Source organism: Mixophyes fleayi, chromosome 4 (assembly GCF_038048845.1).
Source record: "Mixophyes fleayi isolate aMixFle1 chromosome 4, aMixFle1.hap1, whole genome shotgun sequence".
NCBI classification, from domain to species: Eukaryota; Metazoa; Chordata; class Amphibia; order Anura; family Limnodynastidae; genus Mixophyes; species Mixophyes fleayi.
In genome coordinates, this window is record NC_134405.1 from 318477966 (window position 1) to 318499635 (window position 21670).

A 21670-nucleotide genomic window follows, 5' to 3' on the forward strand; every position below is an offset into this window, starting at 1 on the left:
GTTGCAGGTTGGGCAGAAGCCATAGCTGATTTCAAGATATCATCACCAGTGCTGAGGAGGGGCCCAGGGAAGGCTGGGAACTCAAAATCCAGGTAATGGGGAGCAATTTAAATAACTTTAAATATTTTAATTTCAAAGTTACAATTATGATCTAGCCTTTGCATTTAACGTACAGATAGCACAATATACAAATATCATTTTGTGAATTTCTTATATCCATTTCCGGAGACCATTTGTCCTTTAGATTAGATTTAGATTAGAGTTGTTTTGTTCCATTGAACTTTCTCGATGTGATCATTCTGATCACCATATGCAACGTGAGCACATACATGTTTATAAGACACGGGCTACAGTGAAAGCAAATGTGCAGACTCAATAAATAAAGGCTCCACCCACTTTGTGGAATGCCCTCCCTCGCTCAATAAGACTCTCGTCTAGTCTTTACATTTTCAAGCGTTCTCTGAGAACCCACCTCTTCAGGCAAGCTTATAATATTCCTCAACCACCATCTTAACCTCCCTAGTCTACCCTATTACCACCCTCTACACTGTTCACACAAGTCAATAACTCTTTGACCAACATTGCTGTGTGACTGGACCACATAGCACACTAAGCACTTTTTACCTTTGCTTTCCAGCTGGACCAATATGCAATATGATGTAGCACTTACTCTCATGTATCAGACTCCCATTGTCCCATAGATTGTAAGCTTGCAGGCTGAGCCCTCTTACCTCTATGTCTGTTGATGATGATGATGATATACACTATTGGGCAAAAATATTGGTTATAGTTTTTTTATAATAATGCATCATTTCTTCCAAGAACATTTTTGAAATTAAAAAATATTTTGGCATCCACATATATCTTACTTTGCAATGGAGTAAAACACAAAAGGCAGAACAAATTACTAAGTTTAAGTTTACTCCGCACTGAAATCCTTAAATGGGCCTGAAAAATGTATTGCCACCTTTTAGAAGCAGTTAGAAATAAATAGATTTCAGACGGTAACGGAACTCACTTTGGAGCAGAACTCACCTGTGATGAGTAGCAGGTGCCTGCAGTATAAAAATCAATTAATCTCATTAATAGAGTTTGACTGGAGAAAAGGACTCACTCTATTGTTTTGTATCACTGTGTGGACTGCAACAAGCATGGAGAAAAGGAACCAGAGAATTGTCAGGGTCAGACAGAAGATTGTAGCCAAACATGGACACTCTCAAGGCTACAGTACAACTTCCAGAGACCTTGATGTTCCTGTTTTCATTGTACTTAATATTATTAGAAAACCCATCTCCCCTGTACCTAACCGAAAGAGAAAACTTGATTGAAGATTGCAGGATTGTTTCAATGGTGGAGAAAGAACCTCCACCAACTGCCAATCAGATTCAAGTTGACCTTCAGACACCAGGTACAGTTCCAAGTCACACCATCCGTCGCCAACTTAATGAAGGGGGGTTATATGATAGGAGGTCCAGGATGGCCCCAATGCTGAGTGGGAGAGACATAAGGAAGCCCAGGTGGAGTTTGGCAAAATACACCTGAACAATCCAAATTCCTTTTAGGAGGGTGCCCTGTGGACAGATGAGACCAAACTAGAACTTTTTGGTAAAGCTGATCATCCCTATGTTCAAAAGAACAACTTCTCTACAATTAAACATACAGGAGATTCAGTGATGTTTAGACCAGCTGTGCTGCATCTGGTACTGGGTGTCTTGAATGTGTGCATGGCATCATACTCCCAATTGTAAAGCGCTACGGAATTTGCTGGCGCTATATAAATAAATGTTGATGATGATGATCATGACATCTGGAGATTTTGGAGCTCAATGTCGAACTCATTGTCAGAAAGCTTGGTCCCAAACGAAGGTCACGGGTTTCCAGCAGGACAACAACACCAAAAAATGCCTCAGGAATGGTTTGAGACAAGATGCTGGACTGTTCTGACAACAAGCATAAGTATTCCCCTCCCATTCTTTTATTACTCGATAGAACCATTGTTAGCTTTAATTACAGCTGTGAGTATCTTTGGGTAACTCTCTACCAATCTGTGTATATTCCTCAAGTTTCATCAGGTTGGATGGTGACTGATAGTGAACACAATTTTTTTAAATCATTCTATAAATGCTCACTGTGATCTGGGCTTGGTTTGGGTCACTCCAGGACATTCATATTTTGTTTTTAAGACACTTAAATCTGGCTCCTGCTGTGTGGTTTGGGTCATTGTCCTGCTGGGGTATAATTTTCAGGGGCATTTGCCCCCCTGGCTGGCCCCATAGTGGGCTACCTTGGGCTGGGTCACTGGGCCACTTGCATTTATTTTCCATTAAAATGTTCTTAATAAGCTGCTGAGTTGAGTTTTGCCCCCGGGCTAAAATTTTCCAGCCGTCCGCTGAAAATTCTATTCCCAATTCCTAGGCCTGTTGCAGAGTGTAGCAAGATTTGTCTATATCTCGATCCATCTGTTTTATTCTCTGTTTTGACAAGTTTTCCTCAATGCTGGTTTTCTTGTTATCTCCCTCCCATAGAGTGCAGGTTTGTGGAGTGCCCGGGCGATTGTTGTCCATATACAGTGTCTTCCATCTCTACCATGGAAACCTGTATCTCATGTCAGAGTTTCCGCTTGGTGGCCTCCCACACAAGGGACCATCTTCTACAGATGCCCAGTTTTAGAAGACTAAGGGCTAGATTTACTAAGCTGCGGGTTTGAAAAAGTGGGGATGTTGCCTATAGCAACCAATCAGATTCTAGCTGTCATTTTGTAGAAGGTACTAAATAAATGAAAGCTAGAATCTGATTGGTTGCTCTAGGCAACATTCATACTGCACCAAAATCCCGGGTTTTTGCCGGGTCGAGCTCAAACGACCCAGGTCTTGGTGCTGTATGAATGGTACAAGTCAAAAATCCCGGGTCTAAAAACCCGGGTCTTCAACCCGGGATTTATCGAGGGGTAATTCCCCGGTCGGACCCGGGTTGCCTGCACTATGAATGGTGCAACCCGGGTTTTTCAACCCGAGTTGCACAGAAAACAAGCTGATTGGCTGTCTGCCTGTCTCTGGAGGATGATGTCATTGGTGGGAGCCCGTGGAAGATTCGAGAAGGAGTTTAGGAGAAATGGTGGATGGTGGAGTGCAGATCAAGATGAAAAGTAATGTGGTAAACAATCACCACCCACTTTTGCATCATCTTTATGCGTCAAAAAACCAGTCACCTTTCAATGACATCACCATTTTTCAGCCAATGAAAACTGCTCTGGTGATGACTCCCACAAATTGCCAGGGCACAGACTTGTGCAGTATGAATGGGGTCAACCCGGGAACTTCCCGGGTCCGAGGTGCAGTATGAATGGTGTTTCTGAGCTGGGACGCTCCGAGCCCCGGCAAAAACCCGGCTTGAAAAACCCGGGATATTGCCGGGGCGGCAGTATGAAAGCGGTATTAGAGACTGCCAAGGTCAAGCGTACACATGTTTGTCCGATTTAACCTCCGAGCATCTCTCAGGTACGTGGTCATTAGCCGTATCACTTGTAACAGCGACAGGGTAGGTGTAAATGCCAAATGATAGTGATGATGGTTGTGTATGTATGCTAGAGCGTGTGTTTGTAATTAAGAGTAACTGCAAAAATGCATTTTATGTACAGTAGGAATTACTAACATTCTGATACATAAATTGATGATGATGATGATGATGACGATGACGATGATGATGATGATGATGATACATGTACATGCAAATTGTGTTCACTTTGCATTCCTTGATGAATCAGGCCATATAAGTATTGGAAAACCTTTTATATCATTCTTCCAACTGGGACCTTTCAATAACCTTTTTATGGTTTTTCTTTGTGAAGTTCTTTTTTGGAATCCAACTCTGGGACCTCTACCGGGTTTGATTTTACATTATTTGAAATACTTTAGTTACATATAGATGGACTCCAATCAATTAATTATATGCTTTCTGAAGACAACTAATTGCTCCAGAGCTTATTAAGATGTATCCTAGAAAGGGGTGTGAATATTTATCGGTTGTTTTTTATTTATAATGATTATATTTAAAAGCTTTAGAATTAGTTGTTATTTTTATTTTACAGTATAACAGTATAGAATATTTTGTATCAATGAGTGGTAAGAGTCATAAAATAAAGAACTAATTATTAATAATGTGGATACATTTTTATTGTCATAATATGTGCATGTATGTGTGTGTGTACATACATATTTATATATATATGTATATATATATATAAATTGGTGAACATTATACTAATGATGTATCTCTTTTTAGGCGCCTGTGATGTCATTGCAGGAAGACAATTAATCACCGCTGCTCGTTACTGCTTGATTAATCCTGTATCTGTCCCTTTACAGAGTGTATCACAGATTTAGTGACTTTATCCATTTGATTTATGTCTCTCTGGCTCCTAATCAATATTTATGATGAATGGCTGATTTTCCCTTATCTCTTGTTTTGTGGCTATATTTTACATATAAAATCCCTTAATTAACTAATGAGAGAAAATTATTTTTTTCCTCGGGCAAATAGAAGCCAAGAGGAGTCAGGAGAGGCTTATTGGGCAAAGAACAACCAAGGAATCTCTAGGAGCCATTTGTCAAAGTCTCTCTTCTGCAAAACCCGGGCAAAAAGTCATCAAGAAAACACATTCCTAATTAAGCTAACGAGATTTTTTTTCTTCCTTGATAAATCTAGGACAATATATATTTGCACTAGTTTTGCCCCAGATTTATATCTTGCTGCTGTTAATAAATAACACACATTCCTCTATCTGTTCTATAATATTTGGCTCATTAAATGAGTAAACTCCGGAATAGAGACTGGTGGGATCTCTGCACCTGTTCCTGTAACCCGCCACCTCTCCGTTATCGTATATTACTAAGAAAATTCTTTGAGGGGGAGGGGGCAGATTGGAGGGAGTAAAAAAAATATTAATAAAAAAGTTGACACCCCCCACCCAAAAAACATTCCCCCAGGGGATGTGGCGGCTATGGAGTCCTGAGGTGAGGAGGGCCCAGCAGTGCATAATTTCCAGTGACTGACCCTGGTTTTAAAAATGTGTTTCTGGGAATGTTTGTCCCTGGGAATGTCCGTGATTTTCAAAATACAATATTGCAACCTGTTTCCATGGTTACCAAAGTCAGTTTATCACAACTTATCTGTTAAATGACAGCAACAGCGTGTGTCTGAGCTTTCAACAGGCAATTTCAGTCAAACAGTAGTTGTAGCTATTCCAGCAAATTGTTGTACCCATCATAATGATATTAATTAAGCAATCTAATTTTTGTGTGGAGTTACCCTTTTATGGCCTTTGTTCTGTAATCCCTAAAGAGTTGCCCATTCAGTATTGGTTATCTCACTAGATACACATACATTGTTTGATGCTGCTAATTCATTTTTTTCCACTGCCTGTATGCTATGCTTGGTCCAAATGACAGTGAAATGCTTCGATTTCCCAGGGTGCTTTGCAGCGCCACATCACCCAGCATGCCTTGCTGGAATCCATGTTAAAGATAGTGTTTTCTCAGCATGGTCTCTTATGTCGTTTGGTGGCTCGAATGACATTTTACAGAATAATCACCAAGCAGCTGTCAGAGCCCTGGGAGCCGTGTTGCTAAATGGACTTTAGTAAATCAATATTAGCTTGTGAATCCACAGCTTGCAAGCTGCCTCTTTAAATCAATGTAATCAAACCAATTAATAAAGCCCAAGTAGAAAGTTGTGATACATTGGAATTACATCAGCAAGAGAATTAACACGTTTTGTGCCACTAAGGATTGCAGAATGATTTACGAAGTGCAATTTAAACATTCCTCCATTAGTTGGTTGTGATGCTCACTGTAACTCATTAAATAATTTAAGAGAGCTGTCCCTACTGATAAGCACTTGCTTACAGTGATTCTAGAATACCGGTGTTTTAATTATCTAAATGAAACATTGACTGTGTACAGTGACTAAGGAAGATCTAGGGTTTTTTTTGTGGGACATGCGGGGGATAGAGCAAACTCCAAGACGTGATGTGACATGTTCCTATGGCGGTGCCCACTGTACCCACCAGTTATGGGCAGTGCTGGTGGCACTACTGTTGAGCCTGAGGAGTTCCTCATTGAAATATCCACTTAATGCACATTATTGTTGGGTAGAATGGGTCTGGGGGTAGGAAGTTCTCTGGAAGAAGATAGCCACTAACTCTCATGATTAATTCAAGTCATAAATAAGGCTGAATCAAGCAGTATTTTGAAAGAAAAAAAGTTTCATGTTATGAGCGGAGAGTTGGCAGGGGCACCCTGTAATGCACAGACTACAACAACCAATGCAATTTGTAAATTAGGTCTTTTGAGGGTGCTTTGCAGTGACATTTACAGCACAGGAATTTTAAAGGGGGTTTTCCAAATGCTATCTATCTATTTATCTAATCTATCTATCTATCTATCTATCTATCTATCTATCTATCTATCTATCTATCTCATATATGTCTATCTATCTATCTATCTATCTATCTATCTATCTATCTATCTATCTATCTATCTATCTTTCTAGTTATCTCATTATCTATCTATCTATCTATCTATCTATCTATCTATCTATATCATATTTATCTCATATATATCTAGTTATCTAGTTATCTAGTTATCTAGTTGGGGCAGCACGGTGGCTCAGTGGTTAGCACTTCTGCCTTACAGCACTGGAGTCATGAGTTCAATTCCCGACCATGGCCTTATGTGTGAGGAGTTTGTATGTTCTCCCCGTGTTTGCGTGGGTTTCCTCCGGGTGCTCCGGTTTCCTTCCACACTCCAAAAACATACTGGTAGGTTAATTGGCTGCTAACAAAATTGATCCTAGTCTGTGTGTGTCTGTCTGTCTGTGTGTATGTTAGGGAATTTACACTGTAAGCCCCAATGGGGCAGGGACTGATGTGAGCGAGTTTTCTGTACAGTGCTGCAGAATTAGTGGCGCTATATAAATAAATGGTAATAATAATAATAATAAATATCTAGTTATCTCATTATCTATCTATCTATATCTTGTAGTGACATTTACAGCGCAGGAATTTTAAAGGGGGTATTCCAAATGCTATCTAACTATCTCATATATATCTATCTTATATATGTCTGTCCGTCTATATATCTATCTATCTATCTATCTATCTCATATATGTCTGTCTGTCTGTATATCTATCTATCTAGTTATCTCTCTATCTATCTATCCCATATATATCTATTTTACTATCTATCTATCTATGTATATATATATATATATATATATATATATATAGTATGTATAGCTTTTTATTATCAGTAGACATATTTAATTTAGACATTTAAGTTTGGGGTGGTTTAGGGCTATTAATTGAATAAGGGGCTGATTTTCGGGAGGATGGATATTTATTAAATGTGAATATGAATTATTTATTGCCGGGGATGGTTTTGGAAAAAGGCTATATTTATTAAACTTTAATACTATTTCATTTATTTTTGGGACTGTTTGAAGGGAGGGAAATATGTTTTGAGTAAATGGGTATACTGTTAATTTAATGTTGGGGCTGGTTGGAGGGAAATAGGTCTACTTATTAAATGTGAATATTATTATTGTGGGGACTGGAGGGAGGCCAAATTATAAAACGTGAGTGCTATTGTTTTAACACCGGGGCTGGTTGGAGTTTTCTAAATCTCATGTACCCATTTTTTTTCAAAATAGGGCATCCCATATTCCAGGATCAAGACAAGAAGGAACTGAGCTAAAGAAACCAGCTGCTACAAGTGGTGAAAGTGACCAAGACAGGTAGGAGAGAGCAGGACAGTCTGCCAACTGTCCTGAATCTGGTGGGGCAGTCCTGGATTTGGGTGATTGTCACACTTAGTCACGATTTGGTGCGACTGCAAGGACAGTTGGGAGGTATATCCAGGGCCGGATTAACCCGAGGTCTAACTGGGCTACAGCCCAGGGGCCTCGGGCATCCAGGGGGCGCCCCCGGCCCGATCAATGCTGAGCTCTGTCACTGCAGTCCTCCTTCTCCGGCGCTCAGTAATCTCCTTACTGAGGAGATCTCGCGAGAGTGTCACGAGATCTCCTCAGTAAGCAGCTTACTGCAGTGACAGGAGAAGGTAAGTGCTTGGGGGGGTCGGCTAACAGGGGGGCCAGGTTGCTAACAGGGGGGGCCTCATGGGGGAATGGGGGCCCCCCTAGCCCAGGGGCCTCCATTCCGTTGATCCGGCCCTGGGTATATCCCGCTTCACAATGTACTCAGGGGCGGGCTAGCCTGGGGGGCAGGGGGGCAGCACCCACCCCGGCCGCTCGGTCAGGCCGCTACTCGGGCCGGGGTGGGCGGCCGGCCACCCCCCGGATACAAGATACAATACTTTCCCCCGCGGCCGCATCTGATGACATCAGATGTGGCCGCGTCAGTGCACAGGCGGCCGCATCACATGACAGGGGATGCGGCCGCGTCATCAATGACGCGGCCGCATCCCTTTTCATGTGATGCGGCCTCCTGTGTGCCCTCCGGGCTTCCCTCTCCCAGCCCACGCCTGAATGTACTGCTTGTGAAGGCAGAGCTGTGTGCTTCTAACAGTAGTGCCTGTTTATTTGTCTAAAATAACAACCATGTTACATAATAGGGGCCCTGCAGTCTTAAATACCCTGGGCCCCCTGAGCCATATGACTTTTCATAGTGTTTCTTTTACAACCACAGACTACAGTATAGCACTGATATAAACAGTGGGCAAAATTAATAATGGCAATAATATAAATTGGCTGCATTGACTGTTCCCATAAAACATACTGTACACTTTGACCTTGCTGACAGAAGGACCTCTACAATGTACATCCAGCATGCAGATTAGACTCCCTAAATGTCATAGCAGAATCACAGCTTATGCAGGATGACTGTGATTGACAGCTGATTCCAATGTGCAGCCCAACATTCCAAATGTTTCCAGTTCTGCTAAACCCTCTTTGCATTCTCAGCGCTTGTTCCATTGTACAAAGAACAAACTGAATCCAACTTGACTCTCACGTTTCAGCAACAGGTGGAGGTTTTAATTAAGCAGATGTCCAGTCTAGAGATGTCCGTTGGTTTTTATTACCACTGATTCTATGGAACAGTGAATCTCAAACCAGTGCTACCAACATTTCTAACAGTACAGTAGTTTGTGGGGCACAAAGTGGAGCATATGACAGTAGTGCTTGGGTCCCAAGTCAGTAAATGGGCTCAGCCTTTCCAACTTGGTAGAGCAAGTGTGATCTAGACAGTTAGAAAAATATATTGGAACTGAGGAGATTACTATATATTCCAATAAACTTGAGGACTAGGTCTTGCTGTATTTTGCAGGATACTAAAAAATATGAGGCTTGCTGTATACATTAATAAAGAGAGGATTACCCAAAGCGCTGTGAGTTCTAATAAAAATGTAAAATCTAAAGTGATCTGAAACACATATTCATCACCATCATCATCAGCTATTTATATAGCGCCACTAATTCCGCAGCGCTGTACAGAGAACTCACTCACATCAGTCCCTGCCCCATTGGAGCTTACAGTCTGACAAGTGAGGCTTTTTAGGTCGAACGCACTTAAAGGGCGACAGGGTTTGTAACAGAATAAACACTTAAATTTAAGGGGTTAACATCAGGGTGGGGCCCAACCAATGGTAACTCTAGTGGGAGGGTCCTGGTTTGATATAGGTGATGGCATTTCCTAGTTTTCCTCACTCTTCAGCACGAGATCCCACCCACCCCACTCCTTAGTTATGGTAATTTAAACATTTTGCGGTAGGAAGGCGGCTGATTAGTGGGCGCTAATGGTAGTTGGCTGCAGGTCACTGTCCCCTTAGAGGCACCAGTAACTCCTTGGTCCCTCGGTGAGGAGGGTCCCCTGTCCGGCTCGGTGAGGGAGGGCAGCGTGAGTTTAGAAGGGGTACAGTCACTCTGACGCCAATGCAGCGGATGGTAGTTTTGGGATGAGATCCCCTTGTTAGTGGATATACGGCGGTTTTGCCAGTTCCCACGTTATCGGGTTACATCAGCTTGGGAGCTGTCCCGCAGGGCCCTTTCTCCGCCATCATAGGTTAGTTAAAAGTAACTAATTAATACAAATGTCCTTCATTTTTCCCAACTTATACATGACTCTGTGTGTTTATTTTATATATATGTGGTCAAGTCATAAAGGTGTTGTGAAGGTGAGGGGGACATACGCGGTTAGCACTTTATAAATTCCCTAACACACACACACACACACACGCGCGCGCACACACACACACGCGCGCGCGCACACACACACACACACACACACACACACACACACACACACATACAGGCCGAGAGAGACTAAGGTCAGTTTGTTAGCAGCCAAATAACCTACCAGTATGTTTTTAGAGTGTGGGAGGAAACCGGAGCACCTGGAGGAAACCCACGCAAACACGGGGAGAATATACAAACTACACACGTATTAAATAATTAAAGGTGTTTTAGTAGGTGATATATGTAGTTAAGTCATACATACATACATAGATTATATGTATATATAGATTGTACGCTCCTCTGTGCAGGGCCATCTCTCCTCCTGTTTCCACCACTTCTAACTCTGCTCTCCAGCTACTTAGCCCTCCTCCTCGAGGGTCCTCCACCCCACGTCCACTCTCGCTTCCTCCTCCCCCCTGGGGGTCTCCCTGTCTTCCGCGCCCTCCTTCTTGGGCCCCGTCGTTTGCGGATCCTCCCTCCCCCTTCCCCGCCCTCTCTAGCTGTGCATTGAGCGTACTGAGTTGCTGTGTTTACTGTACTGTGCTGTCTCCCATTGTATTGTGATTTTGTTTGTCTCTGTACGGCGCTGCGGATGCCTTGTGGCGCCTTATAAATAAATATTAATAATAATAATAATAATACATACATACATGCCAACTCTCCCAGAAAGTCTGGTAGGCTTCTAGATTTTGGTGATTCCTCCCAGGCACCTCAGAAAGTCTGCAATTCCTCTAGAAGTGTTTAAGTTTTGTATTTTATTGACCTGCATATAGATATGCAGAAACTGAACAGAAATGTGGATGGCACTTCCAAAACACAGACAATTACACGTGTAGGGAAGATTTCAGACATGTGTGGTCTTTAGAGGAAAACCCTCTTATCATGAGACCTTTAACTTAGAGAAAAATAAAAATACATTCACTCATTCACAGCCACCACTCCTGTGCATGTTATGCAGAATTCATCACAGCAGATTTCTGAAAATGTAACAGTTTCTGCTTGATGTAATCTGTAACTTTATTGTGTCTACGGGACACTGTCAGGCACATGCACGTTTTATACTGTATTCACATATAATTTGTGAAGATGTTTATGAGTATCTCAGATGTGGATTCAGATTACCATAGGCCCTGGGCAGTAACCAAAACCTGGGCTTCCACCCAGAGCTGGATTAAGGCTTCGGGGGGCCCGGGGCACTTAAGACAGGGGGGCCCCTAAGATCTAAAATTAAGGGCATAGTGACACATCCTGCATTACATCACCTACAGCCCACAGTATGACACTTACAGCTCTCCCAGAGGGCTCGCTTAGGTTGTCTGCATAAGAAAAATCATTGCTTCCACAAACTAAAATACTGTACATTAAAACAATCATCAAAACACCACATTAAATGGGTATTGACACCACACATTAAAACTAGCAATGATATCACACATTAAAAATACCATTGATAAGGCATCATTGGGCATGGCCAGGCCACCCTCCTACCAGTGGCGGATCCAGGGGGGGCGATCGGGGCGATCGCCCCCCCTACCAGGGGCTTGCTGCCGACAGCTGCACACTGTGCAGGTTCGTTCAGCAGACACAGTATGCTGCCCGGCTGCTCTGATTGTGTTTTAAACACAATCAGAGCAGCGGGACAGCACACTTTCACTGCTGAACGGACCTGCACATACTGTGCAGCCGCCGGCAGCCTTAGAACACAGAAAAGGGGCGGGGCCTAAATCGCCCCCTCTAAAATTGCCCCGGGTAGGGCAAATGTCTGGGTCCGCCCCTGCCTCCTACAGACAAAAAACCTGCATTGTTGTGTACACCATTGAACGGTCACCAAAAATTGGGATTGTCCCACTAGAATAACAACATTTCACAGACTTTGCTGCTCTCTCCTACCTGTTCTTCTCACTTTCACCACCTGTGCTGCAGGTTTCTTTAGTTGCTGCTTGTCTGAGTCCTGGAATGTTAGGGGCCCTATTTGGAAAAAAAAATGGGTACATTTAGAAAATTACAGCCACCCCCAGCGTTAAATCAGTACCACCCATGATTAATAATTAGGCCTTCCTCCAGCCCCAACATTAAAATAATAGTATTCACATTTAATAAATAAGCCTATTTCCCTCCCTACAAACAGCCCCAGCAATAAATTAATAGTATTTACATTTCAGAAATATACCTATTTCCCGCAACCGTCACTACCATTAAATAATTCATAGACCCATTTAATAAAGGGACCTCATTCTTCCCAAACTCACCCCCACATTCAGTAGTGCCCAAACCACCCCATCTTAAATTAATTAATTGTCCCCACTATTGTGCCTCCCCCCCCTTTTTCCTCATGCTGTGTCTATCCCCCTTTTTCTTTACTGTGCCTCTCTTCTCCCCCTTTTTCCTTACTGTGTCTCTCTTCTCCCCCTTTTTTCCGTACTGTGCCTCTCTTCTCCCCCTTTTTTCCTTACTGTGCCTCTCTTCTCCCCCTTTTTCCTCCATACTGTGCCTCTCTTCTCCCCCTTTTTTCCTTACTGTGCCTCTCTTCTCCCCCTTTTTTCCTTACTGTGCCTCTCTTCTCCCCCTTTTTTCCTTACTGTGCCTCTCTTCTCCCCCTTTTTCCTCCATACTGTGCCTCTCTTCTCCCCCTTTTTTCATTACTGTGCCTCTCTTCTCCCCCTTTTTTCCTTACTGTGTCTCTCTTCTCCCCCTTTTTTCCTTACTGTGCCTCTCTTCTCCCCCTTTTTCCTCCATACTGTGCCTCTCTTCTCCCCCTTTTTTCCTTACTGTGCATCTCTTCTCCCCCTTTTTTCCTTACTGTGCCTCTCTTCTCCCCCTTTTTCCTCCATACTGTGCCTCTCTTCTCCCCCTTTTTTCCTTACTGTGCCTCTCTTCTCCCCCTTTTTCCTCCATACTGTGCCTCTCTTCTCCCCCTTTTTTTCCTTACTGTGCCTCTCTTCTCCCCCTTTTTTTCCCTTACTGTGCCTCTCTTCTCCCCCTTTTTTTCCTTACTGTGCCTCTCTTCTCCCCCTTTTTTCCTTACTGTGCCTCTCTTCTCCCCCTTTTTCCTCCATACTGTGCCTCTCTTCTCCCCCTTTTTTTCCTTACTGTGCCTCTCTTCTCCCCCTTTTTTCCTTACTGTGCCTCTCTTCTCCCCTTTTTTCCTTACTGTGCCTCTCTTCTCCCCCTTTTTCCTCCATACTGTGCCTCTCTTCTCCCCCTTTTTTCATTACTGTGCCTCTCTTCTCCCCCTTTTTTCCTTACTGTGCCTCTCTTCTCCCCCTTTTTCCTCCATACTGTGCCTCTCTTCTCCCCCTTTTTTCCTTACTGTGCATCTCTTCTCCCCCTTTTTTCCTTACTGTGCCTCTCTTCTCCCCCTTTTTCCTCCATACTGTGCCTCTCTTCTCCCCCTTTTTTTCCTTACTGTGCCTCTCTTCGCCCCATTTTTTCCCTTACTGTGCCTCTCTTCTCCCCCTTTTTCCTCCATACTGTGCCTCTTTTCTCCCCCTTTTTTCCTTACTGTGCCTCTCTTCTCCCCCTTTTTTTCCTTACTGTGCCTCTCTTCTCCCCCTTTTTCCCTTACTGTGCCTCTCTTCTCCCCCTTTTTTCCTTACTGTACCTCTCTTCTCCTCCCTTTTTTCCTCCATACTGTGCCTCTTTTCTCCCCCTTTTTTCCTTACTGTGCCTCTCTTCTCCCCCTTTTTTTCCTTACTGTGCCTCTCTTCTCCCCCTTTTTCCCTTACTGTGCCTCTCTTCTCCCCCTTTTTTCCTTACTGTACCTCTCTTCTCCTCCCTTTTTTCCTCCATACTGTGCCTTTCTCTCCCCCTTTTTTTTTTTTTTACTTACCTTTCTTTTAGCTTCTTTCTTCTCTTCTGTCTTCTTGTTTCTTTCCTGGTCCTCTCCGCGCTGCTCCTCACTGAATGACAGGCATGCATTGATGACGTCACGCCTGTCATTAAGTGTTAACAGTGCAGAGAGGGAGGAGGAGGGACGCCAGCGCCGCGGTGAGGTGAGTATATCTTTTTTTTTGTTTTTTCTTTCTTTTACTACCCTGCTCCCCCCACCAACAAAGGGAGCCCCGAACACGCCGGCCCGCAAGCCCCCCCCCCACCCCCCAGGCGCCGCCACCGGGGGGCCGCCATTGAAAAAAAAAAGAAAAAAAAGGAGAATAAAAAAAAAACATCAGAGGTTAGGAGCGCGGCGGCGGGGGGCCCTCGGAGAGAGGGGGGCCCGGGGCACATGCCCCCTGTGCCCCCCCTTAATCCGGCTATGCCTCCACCACTTCCTGTGTCAAACTTACCAATATATAAACATCAACTGATTGGTATAATACTTCCACATAATAAAGTGGAAATATTGCACCTAACATACAGACCAAGAGAAGTTACAGGTCTGAGATTTACATTCAGTAAACATAAAGTACAGCAATCTCTGCAAACATAGGTGTTGGGTTGGCTGGTACCGCCCACAAGGAGCCTCAATCTCTGCAAACATAGGTGTTGGGTTGGCTGGTACCGCCCACAAGGAGCCTCAATCTCTGCAAACATAGGTGTTGGGTTGGCTAGTACCGCCCACAAGGAGCCTCAAGCTCTAGGATTGGTCCACGCAGTCATCCACCCAATATTAATCCATATTATACCAGCAGAAACCCAGTGTCAACAGAGTAGCAATCACGGTCGCTAGTTATGAACAATATGAGATTAATGCTCAAAAGCACTCTTCTTATGGATCAGTTTAAATTGGTTCTTCAGCGGGAAGATACATAGGCAGTTGGTGTGAGCGGCCCCCTTCTTTGGGAGAAGATCAAATGAACTGACCTATAGCTTTCAGTCTCCTGGAACATCGTGAACCCTGGACCAATGAAGACCTCAATTAGGGATAGATTTACTAAACTGCAGGTTTGAAAAGGTGAAGATTTTGCCTATAGCAACCAATCAGATTCTAGGGCCTGATTCATTAAGGATCTTAACTTGAGAAACTTCTTATTTCAGTGTCCTGGACAAAACCATGTTACAATGCAAGGGGTGCAAATTAGTTTTCTGTTTTGCACATAAGTTAAATACTGACTGTTTTTTCATGTAGCACACAAATACTTGATAACTTATTTGTACACTGAAATTTAAAGTTGATATTTGTGTGCTACATGAAAAAAACATTCAGTATTTAACTTATGTGCAAAACAGAATACTAATCTGCACCCCTTGCATTGTAACATGGTTTTGTCCAAGAGACTGAAATAAGAAGTTTCTTAAGTTAAGATCCTTAATGAATCAGGCCCCTAGTTATCATTTATTTAGCATATTCTACAAAATGACAGCTAGAATCTGATTATTTGCTATGGGCAATATCTCCACCTGCAATTTAGTAAATATACCCCTTAATGTTATCTGTGTATATTTGTAACATCATCAGTGTTTTTTTCTAAACCTAACATAAAAGCAGCCTCTGATTCAGGGACAGTCTTTCTTTGCCAACAGACATCAGCTTTGACGGACTGTTCCTGGATCCAGGGCTGTACTTTGTATTATTATTGTGCTATATTTTGCTATTAAATCTCTTTTGTGCTTTGGAACCACATTAATCGCATCGGACAATATTTATTGGTAGCGACAATACGGACATAACACCACCTTCATGCATCTTTATTTGATTGGCTTCTACTGAACCTCCTGTAACTTGTGCTAATTACATTTCATTTTATTTACAGGTTCCTTCTTTGCTTTTAAGCCTTGTATTGATATTATCTGACAAAGTTGTTTGTTTGGTTGCCCTTGGATATGACACATCCCTGCTTTGGATGCAACTGTATTCCGGGAACAGTTTGTGTTGTATCCAAGGGCAGTGAAATTAAACCACTCTGCCTTTTGAAATACATGCATGTCTAAACAGCACAGAAATAAACTAGGAAAAAAATACAATGTATATAATAAAAGTTACAGGAGGACTTATACAAGCCAATAAATTAAAGTTGCCTGGAGGTGAAATTCCATTTAACTGTATTTTATTTAATTTAGACTAAAAATTATTATACATGGAGCTCATAATTCGATGCAGAACTTACAGTAAGTGTAAAACACATCCCAGACAATGGAGTTCTTCACTTCACTGAGGGTCTTTTTTCTTCTTACTTTAACAAATATACTTCTCTGCTTGAACTTACTCTGCCCTCCTAAAACAGATTGCCCTCATTAAATGTCCTATTTAAAACTGATTAAATACGTAATTATAAGACTGCAATTATCATTCTTTCTGTACAGCTGTGCACAGCCCCATATACTGTTGCAGGGTATTTTGTGAAGCCTCTGCCCACAGTGCTTTGAATAAAACCGAATTAGATAATGTCAAAGGCCAAAAGATGCAATCAAACTACAGAAAGTTGCAAAGGCTCAAAATAGATTATAAAAATATTTTTTTAAGTAAAACCAAAACTTTGCTGGTGATTATGGAATGTTGTCTTGGCACAGGTCAAATTCCTTCATGCCCCATAACATGCAGATGGATAAAGTAGTTCTAATATTCGACGGTACCTTTATTATATTCATTTAAGGGGCAAATATTGAACCGATGGAAATAAGGAAAGAAATATATATTCAAGCGTTATATTTACTTTAGAATAAAACAGCACTGTAATATTCACATAACAATATGAGAAGACAGGTAAACCTCCGTAATGTCATTAGATCCCAGTGACTAGATAGGCTGCATTCAGTGCCTCAGTGATGTATTTTATTCCTAGCGATTTGATAGGCTGCATTCAGTGCCTCAGTGATGTAATTGATTCCCAGTGATTTGATAGGCTGCATTCAGTGCCTCAGTGATGTAATTGATTCCCAATGATTTGATAGGCTGCATCCAGTGCCTCCGTGATGTAATTGATTCCCAGTGATTTGATAGGCTGCATTCAGTGCCTCAGTGATGTAATTGATTCCCAGTGATTTGATAGGCTGCATTCAGTGCCTCAGTGATGTAATTGATTCCCAGTGATTTGATAGGCTGCATTCAGTGCCTCAGTGATGTAATTGATTTCCAGTGATTTGATAGGCTGCATTCAGTGCCTCAGTGATGTAATTGATTCCCAGTGATTTGATAGGCTGCATTCAGTGCCTCAGTGATGTAATTGATTCCCAGTGATTTGATAGGCTGCATTCAGTGCCTCAGTGAGGTCACTGATTCTTAGGGAATTGATAGAATGCCTCCCAATAGCTCTGATTTTAGTGGGGCTGTCCCTATTTTTGAACCACAAAAGGGGAGACTTAGAGGGTGGATGTGGCTTTGAAGTAATCTGGATGAGTTGCTCTGAACTGGACAAGGTTTGAACCACACAAAATGGCTGCCTTGGCTATGTGTAGGTGAAAGGTGCACTATAAAGTTAAAGAATGACATCATTACATTTAATGATTTTAAAGCATCCACCCAAACAAGGCATCTTTGTTTCTCATGTGGTTCATTTGAGTAGATTACACCAGATGTGCATGACCCACGCATTATACAGTGTATTAAGTCAGATTCACTGCTGATTGTACATTCAAACACCAATTTCCATGTGTGCCATTATATTCTGTGAGTCATATAGGCTTTACGACCATATATTATGTATAAGAACATAAACATGATTCTCACTGCAGGGAAATAAGCAATAATGTAAACAGTGACAACATAATAGCTTATTAATATTACAGCAATAACATGATATTGTTACACAGCTGTAATCATTTTCTGTTATTGGTGTAATTGAGCTGCAATAATGTTGCAGAAATGTTAGTAGTATATTAGCAGAATGTAAGGTTGTATAAGCACTGCCATAACCTTATGTGGCTGAAAAGATGTAACAATAGTAATTGTAGTCATTAAAGTATTATAATGTACATTGTAGTATTATTGCAGTCATTGTGAAACTGGTCTATGGCATTTGATCACACGAGAAGGGAAGAAAAGGCTTTTTATCACCCCTAGGGGTAAATGTATCAAGCTGCGAGTTTCAGCCGGGTTTGAAAAGTGGAGATGTTGCCTATAGCAACCAATCAGATTCTAGCTGTCATTTTGTAGAATGTACTAAATAAATTTGATTGGTTGCTATAGGCAACATCTCCACTTTTCAAACCTGCCGGAAACTTACTGCTTGATAAATGTACCCCCTTGTCTCAGGCATGGGGTTGTTTAATAGATGTTCATCCCTACTGGCGCTGAATATGATACTTCTCCTATGATAAAAGCCTACACATAGGGGCCAATTCAATTCGGCCGTGTCATTCTAGGAATAATGCGGCCTTTGCACTATTACCATTAGTACAGTAATAGTGCGCAGTATTACCGTTAGTATGGCCATTTTAATGCTGATTTTTGCACACACCTCTCGAGGCGTTTTTTAAAAAAACAAAAACATCAGCCAATCAGAGCCCCTTTTCAGTATGAACAGGGTCTACCTGAGTATTTCCCTCTGTGGGAGGCTCTGTCCCCCGGTAATGTCCAAGGTTCATATACCCGGGATATTGGCGGGCCGGTAGTATGAGAGCGGTATAACTTTAATACTCCCAACACAGTGTTCATTATTTACTTCAGTAATACTCAGCAGTGTAATCAGTGGAGGGATCAGTCTTACTCACTACCCTGGTAACCTGTGATATGTCGCCAACAGGGAAGCCATAGTAGGGGGCAGGCTCAGAGTACCCGGGCAGGACTTCTACAAAGGGGCCCATTGGTGGTGTTGATGGTGGGATGGTGATATTACACAAAATTATCCGCAAATAAACTTATGTCCAATACTTATTGTATTTAGTAAAATTTGCAGAAAGATATGTACAAACACAATATATGATAGAGTTACTGGCTCCAAATATATTAAAAGTATTTTAACACCCTGAAAGAGATTAAAGATAAACAAAATTATTAAAGGTTTCAGAGAATGTTACAGCACAACGATCCTCCCAATTGTATATCGTTTAGACAGACATTCTTTATCATAGGCCCTAATCCCTTCTCCTACTTTCCTTCCAAACTGCCCCTCTTTTGAGCCTTATCTATAAGCTAAACATCTATTTGTTGCCCAACATGTCTGTTTTACTCCTAAATGTGTAATATTACATTTTTTTAGCTGTTTTAATGTTCATTTTATATATTTTATATATGAAGCTGTATTTAATTATTTATTTATCAGTTCTACCCAATCCCATACTTCATACTCGAAGGGCTGTCAACAAATACTTACGGTCTATCTTTTAAATATTCAACGTTTGGTATATGTTTTGGGCTATAATAAAATGTATATATAAAATGTGTTCGGGTGTCTGACTTTTTCCCACACTTTTGTTTCTGGTATTAATATAATTATAATTTATTTTTTAACTTATTAACTTTTTTTGTGGTAGGAAACCAGAGCGACTGGAGGAAACCCACGCTAACATGGGGAGACCATACAAACTCCCCTGTGCCATCATGTCCTACATTGACACCACGGACAGGTTGGAAACGTGAAGAAAAGATGTAGAACTGCCATGTCTAATACTATCCCCAACAATCCGTCTCATAGGGACGGTGTTTTGGTGGATGGAGCCAGGTCTCCGCCACCAAGGGAGACCCTGCTCCAAGCACATGGAAATGTCCCCCCTCGGTGCCGCTAAATAGACCAACCCATTAACAATTGCCTTATTACATTGGGTTTAAACCAATGTGAAGTGTTTTACTCATCAACAACAGCCCGGGACTGCAGAGAGACGATCAGCAACTGTTATGTTCCTGCTCAATCACTTCTCCAAAGCCCTCAATGGAACACGGTGCAGTGGATACAGAATGCAGGAGAGATACAGGGCCTGAGTCATTAAGTCAAGACAAGAAAATGGAGTATATTTTCTTCTGGACAAACCATGTTAGCATGCAAGGGGTGCAAGTAAGTTTATTATTTTGCACGTAAGGAAAATACTGGCTGTTTTTTCATGTATTACACAAATACTTGATAGCTTTATTTTTACACTGAAATTTAAAGTTGATCTAGGACATGCCCTACCCCAACTATAAACCTGTCCCCACATTTTAAATTTATCTCCCCCTCCAATGCAACATTGTTTTGCCCAGGTGCAAAGTTACTCCTTTTTTATGCTTTGCTCTCCTTAATGACTCAGGCCCACAGGCTCTAAGAATACCCATATTTAATCTCATAGTAAATAAAAATAACAGTTTACTCGCTCAGCTCTAACTGGTGCTAGTCTGATAAACAAACAGTTGCTGTCAAAATGAGAATATATTTGTAACATCTCTCATGTTCTATTCTAATACGGAATAATAATAAAAGTGTATTTTTTTATTACTTTAGTCTAAGTTAGCTTTAATATCCCTAAAAAATAAACGACTATTTAGAAAATTTTACCGAAAGAAAGCCATTGCAAAAAAAATAAAATATAAAATATACTGTGATACTAACAAATAACATAAAGTGATTGTTGTATATTGACCGGTACATAACACAGATACTAAAATGTATCTGGTCATTAAGATACAGTGGATCCTGGTCACTGAGGGGTTAAATACAAACAAAGGAGCAGTGGGGACATTGCTTGATGCTGTTTCCTCTTTAGATTTATTTTTCTTTTTAATCCATTGGATTACTTGAAGATTATGATCTAGGGCATTGATCAACAATTTACACAACGAGACTTGGTAATCAGGGGCTTATTTGAATAAAATGTAAATCGAGTTGGTGAAGTGTTTGAGTTTCTATTTTTTACATTTTTTTTTTACCAACCTATATTAGTCCGTCTTGACCATTATAATAGTAGACCTGTTGCCCAACTCTAAGGGGGAGCCTATGACCCTGTAAGTGTCATAATTATCCCCGCACTAGGGTGAGTCAGCAATGTCCTCTCAGTCTCGCTCCGCAGGGGAGCTTGTTGGTTGATACCCCCGCCCGATACCGCGGCAGGGGCTCTCAAGACACCCAACCGCCATTAGAAAGAGGGGTTGTTTTATAAACCATTCAGTCCCCACAGCTTCAGGGTGACGGGTGTCATTAAAAAAAACAGCATGCAGCCACAGGAGGTAGAACAGGCCTGTCCAACCTGCGGCCCTCCAGGTGTTGTGAAACTACAAGCCCCAGCATGCTTTGCCAGTAGACAACCTGTTGATAGCTGGAAGGGCATGCTGGGACTTGTAGTTTCACAACATCTGGAGGGCCGCAGGTTGGACAGGCATGAGGTAGAACATACTTGTCTACTTTCGGCAAGTGTAGTCTGGGAGAGGGGCGTGACTAGAGGGCGGGAGGAGGCGAGGCGAGAGCAAACACGTCATTTTGGCCAAACCCCCGCGATGGAAATGTCGTTTTGTCGCGGGGGCGGGGCCAAAATGACGCGATTCACAGCAAATTGCGTCATTTAGGCTAGGCAGATGCGGGATGAGGGAGACTTGCCTGCTCTCCCGGGAGTCCATGAGACCGACCCGAATTTCAGGAAT